Source organism: Scyliorhinus torazame, chromosome 13 (assembly GCF_047496885.1).
Source record: "Scyliorhinus torazame isolate Kashiwa2021f chromosome 13, sScyTor2.1, whole genome shotgun sequence".
Classification (NCBI taxonomy): Eukaryota; Metazoa; Chordata; class Chondrichthyes; order Carcharhiniformes; family Scyliorhinidae; genus Scyliorhinus; species Scyliorhinus torazame.
In genome coordinates, this window is record NC_092719.1 from 57,171,911 (window position 1) to 57,177,187 (window position 5,277).

General features: G+C 50.1%; 1 protein-coding gene across 1 annotated transcript in view; it reads right to left on the minus strand.

The window, feature by feature from the left end:
* The window catches only part of LOC140387617 (coiled-coil domain-containing protein 87-like), a 160,872-nt gene extending 156,448 nt beyond the window's left edge, over window positions 1–4,424 (minus strand). The window contains exon 1 of the mRNA XM_072470809.1: window positions 4,267–4,424. The gene's annotated coding sequence lies outside the window, so the exon portion shown is untranslated. The remainder of the gene's footprint in view (window positions 1–4,266) is intronic.
* Between the last annotated feature and the right edge of the window lie 853 nt (window positions 4,425–5,277).

A 5,277-nucleotide genomic window follows, 5' to 3' on the forward strand; every position in this document is an offset into this window, starting at 1 on the left:
AGGCCCTTCCCCCACACACGAAGGACCCATTAACGTGATTGTATCTCCCCGTGCCCTTTCAAGTCCCTTAACCAGCCCCGAGCCCATCCCCCCATCAGAGGCCCCGGATCTCCTGCCAAAAGATATCAAGTGCAGGGCCCCCCCCTGCAGGGCCCCTCGCCCCTCTACCCCCCCCCCCCCCCCCCCCCCACCCCCCCCCCTCGTTGCAATCTCCCAAAATCACCCTAAGCAGTGCGCCCTCCAGCCCCCACTCTCTGTCCAGGCTGAAAGCAATCTTAGATAAAACATTACAGTACAGGATACTTTAACAGACCGCCGCCACTCAAAATCTCTGTGAGCCCAGAGTCCTTTAGTTAAAGCCCAGCTTCTTCTTTTAATAAAAGTCCATTCCTAGTCTAAGCAAGTTAGAATACTGAAAAAACTAAGTGCCCGTTAGTTCAAGTCCAGCTTCTTCTCTTTAATAAAGGCCCAAACCTGTTCTGGTGTCTCGAAGTAGTGATGGAGTTCCTCAAATGTAACCCAAAGCTTCGCAGGATACAGCATTCCAAACCTCACCTCCATTTTGGAGAGGGCTGCCTTTACCATGATGAATCCTGCACGCCTCTTGGCCAGCTCCGTTCCCAAGTCCTGGTAGATGCGCACCTCGCAGTTCTCCCATCTGCTGCTCCTCTCCGCCTTGGCCCATCGCAGCACACGATCCCTGGCAGCAAGCCGGTGAAAGCGAACCACCAAGGCCCTCGGTCGGTCGCCTGTCCTGGGCTTCCTTGCGGGGGCTCTATGCGCCCCATCCAACTCCAGGGGCCGAGGGAAGGCCTCCGGTCCCATCAGCGCTCCGAGCATACCCATCACGTATGCGCCCGCATCCGATCCCTCACAGCCCTCGGGGAGGCCCACGATCCTCAGGTTCTGCCTCCTGGCTCTATTCCCCAGCTCTTCAAGCTGCTCCTGCACCCTCTTCTGGCGAGAGTTCAGCTCCTCCACCTCGTGCTCCAGCTCCATTACCGTGTCCGCCTGGGTGGAGAGCTTCACTTCGCCCTCCCTTAGCGCCTTCTCTTGGACCGCCTGCGCCTCGACCATTCGATCCATCACCGCCCTCATCGGGTCCAACGTGTCCCTCCTCAGTTCGGTGAAGCAGCCCCTAAAAAGCTCCATCTGTTGCTCTCTTGGCCAGTGAGCCTCCGCTCCCTGGTCCCTGCCGTCCGCCATGCTTCGCCGCCTGGTCTGGGGTCCCCGCTGCTCCTGCTTCGAACTTCGCCGCTCCACTTGACCACTTCTGGCCCAACTGTCCATACCCTGGGGGGGGAAAACCTCTTCCTTTCGTCCCCTCCACCGATTCAGGTCGCCAGGTCCCGAAAAAATCCTGCGAAACAGGTCCGTTTGCCCATCGCGGGCGAGAGCGATCCGACCTGCAACCTGCTTCCTCAAGTGCGCCACCGGAAGTCGGATGATTTAGACTTGAGGGGGAAGGGATGTGATAATCCTCACGAGGACCACGGGGGATCTTTGATTGATCTCCCCGTGGCGAGAAGGCGGAGGCCCACCCAGCTGTGGCTTGTTAGCAGGACCTTTAAATGCAGCTCCCTGAAGTGAACTGGCAGTTTCCGATAATCCTGGGCTGGGAGGTTTGTTTTATGGGCCGTGGTGGTGTCTTTATTTTCAGTTTAAAAGAAACCGGTTTGGCGTTTCGCTCTGTGCCTCCCGGAATCAATACAGATGACAAGACTAGCACTTGTAGGAAACAGATGAATGAGCTACCCAAAGATTTGTCTTAGCCCCAGCTCTGTTCAACTTGTACAACTACCACCTACCCCCAAGCCAGTCCTAGAAGTTTCTCATGCAGACAATATTTGCTGTGGCATATTAGCTCATACTTTCCTGGAACTGTAAGGTGCATTAAATGATGATAATGCAAAGCTGGCCAACTACTGCAAGACATGACATCTACAACCAAGCACCAGTAAAATAGTCTCCTTCACAATGCTAAAAAGGAACTGAGCATCACCCTGGTTGGCCAGAGACTGAACCACGATCCCCACCCTGCTTATCTAGATTTATTCCTTGGCCAAATTCTCTTATACAGACAGTACCTCTTCAAGACTATGGAAAAAATTAAAACCTGCAAAAACATCCTCAGTAAACTCTGGATAAAAGCAAATTACTGCGGATGCTGGAATCAAAAGAGAAAATGCTGGAAAATCGCAGCAGATCGGGCAACATCTGTAGGAAGAGAGAAGAGCAAACAAAAGCTTTGACAAAGGGTCCTCTGGACTCTAAACGTTAGCTCCTTTCTTTCCCTACAGATGCTGCCAGACCTGCTGAGATTTTCCAGCATTTTCTCTTTTGTCTCCTCAGTAAACTAGTTGGTATCTCATACGGATCACAGGCCGATACCCTAAAGATCTCTGCTCTTGCCATCACGTACTCAATCACAGAAAATTAGGAAACAATTGCCACTTTCCACCTTGTTTTTTCAAACCATAAATCAGGAGAGGTGCATTTCATGCACCATCTATCTGCTTCTCTTCCTCTGCAATGTCAATCTAGCTTTCTTCTTCTTTTATGGATGTGGGTATTACTAGCAAGGCCAGCATTTATTACTCAGCGCTATTGCATTGAGAAGGTGACGGTGAGCTACCTTTTGAATTATTGCAGTCCACATGAGCAGGTACACCCACAGTGCTACTGGGAAGGGGGTTCCAGGATTCTGATCACTGAAGGAATGATATTGTTCCCCGTCAGGATGGTGTGTGGCTTGGAGGGGAACTTGTAGATGGTATTGTTCGAGCCACACTCATCTGGGCAAGTAGGGGGTATTCCATCACACTCCTGACTTGTGCCTCATAAATGGTGAGCATGATCTGGGGAGTCAAGAGGTGACAGTATTTACATGGCTGGTCCAGTTCAGTTTGTTGTCAATGGTAACCCCAAGGATGTTGATCATGCAGGATTCAGCAATGGTAATGCCATTTAATGTCATGAGGAGATGGTTAGATTCTCTCTTGTTGGAGATGGTAATTTCCTGGCACTGGATTGACACAAATGCTACTTATCGCTTATCAGCCTAAGCATGAATGTTGGCCAGGTCTTGCTGCATATGAACACAGGCTGCTTCAATATCTGAGTCGTGAATGGTGCTGAACATTGTGCAATCATCAGTGTACATCCTCATTCTGATCTTATGCTGGAGGGAAGGTCATTGATGAAGCAGCTGAAGGTGATTGGGCCTAGGGCACTACCCTGAACAACTCCTGCAGCAATGTCCCGGTATTGAGTTGGACTCCAACAGCCACAACTACCTTCTTTTGTGCTTGGTATGACCCCCCAGCAGTGGAGAGTTTTCCCCCTGACTCACGTGGAATTCAATTTTGTTTGGTTCCTTGATGCCACACTCGGTCAAATGCTGCCTTCCTATCAAGGGTAGTAACTCTTACCACTCCTCGTGTTCAACTGTTTAGTCCAAGGCTGTAATGGGGCCAGTAGCCCTAGCAGAACCCAAAGTGAGCATCAGTGAACACGTTATTGCTGTGTATGTGCTGGTTGACAGACCCCTTCCTTAATTTTGCTGATATGATCAAGAGGAGGCTTATAAGACAATACCTCACTGTATTGGATTTGTCCTGCTTTTTGTGGACAAGAGATACCTGGGCAATTTTCCACATTGTCAGGTACTATCAATACAAGTGTTGTAGCTGAACGGTAAAATGTGCAAACAGATTACTTGAGACAACTCCAATTTTGCCTCCAAAATGAGTTAATGAACCTGTAGGTCAAGATATGAAGGATTATCGGACATTGTGCAGCACCAGTAGACTCTTTGCACTTTATTATTGTCACCTTTTCAAAATCACTATTTGTTTTGTAAAGTATAGATGTGTAAAGTACGTTTCTGAAAATCTAGAAAGTGCAAAAATTGGTCTTGTAATAGATTAATATTGTGCTCAATAATCATAACATGACAATATGGGAATCTATCGAGTTGATGCTCGAACAGTGTGTGTATATAAAGGTGTACAAATACATATGTATACCTTATATATAAAGTATCCCCAAGCTCTGTACAGAAACAGTAAAATACAGAACTGACTTCAAAAGTATAAATATGCTCGAACAGCTCATTTCTGCTAATCAAATTAAGCATGATCTTTTACTATAACTGCAATAAATGTTAATGTGGATCTCAACACAGTAACTGTGGTGCCTCTTGGTCATCATACATCCTCAAAGCCACGTACAGCTGAGAATAGAGGTAGGGAATGTCCCCCTTACCTGAGGGTTCAGCTGGTGTGTGGACAGGCCTGGCTCGGTGTTGACGACCCAAGTTTGAGAGCAACCTGCTGCCTCATCCTTCGTCCGTGCCGCCGAGGCGGGGCACGAACTCTTCACCCGGCTTCCTCCTCCGGTCTCCCTCCGCCCGACCACTCTCCGCAGTGCGGCGGAGGGATCCCGGGGAGGGTGAGATGAGAGAGTGCCGGCTGGTTGCTAGGAGACGGCCGTACACAGCTCCGCCGAGGGCCTGCCCATCATTCGCATCCCGGGAGAAGCGCGGGTGAGAGAGCTCCCCGCCTGGAGGAATATCCCCGGGTTCATCTTGAATCCCTGGTTTTGCGCTGATCCTTCGCGGAAGATCAGCTTTGATGGACACCTGTTCTTGCCCAGAAACCCAGAGGGGGGGGGGAGGGGGGGCAGAGTTCATCTCCACTAGAGGTTTTCCCCTCCAGACGCCAAACAACCTGATTCTGCCTCCTTCCCAAATCCGTACACCACACTGATCTAATATGGGGGGTGGGGGGGGGATATACACCACATATCATCCACACCCGCCCGCAGGTGTGTATATGTGTCGACAGCAGGAAAGGGAGTGACCACTGCAGAGTCCTTGTGGAGACCAAATCCCAACCTCACACTCGGGGACACCCTTCCCCATGTTGTGGGCACTGCCCCCCGTGCGAAATGGTCAGACCAGATCCTGTAGTTTAAACATAGTAAATCGTCCCAAGGCATGTGGTAGCAACATTGTAAAGCAAAACATACTGTGGTGAATGTGGTAAACCAATGTGTTCTTATACTAAGGGTTGTACGGTAGAACCTGCACTGCAGGTTCACCTGGGCCCCTGCATGCTAGCTCCGCCCAGGAGCCGGGTTATAAATATGCGTGGCCTCCAGCTCGCAGCCATTTCGTCAGCTGCTGTAGGAGGCCACACATCTGATACTAATAAAGCCTCAGTTTGAATTCAACTTCGTCTCCAGCCAAATTGATCGTGCCTCAGTGAACCACTA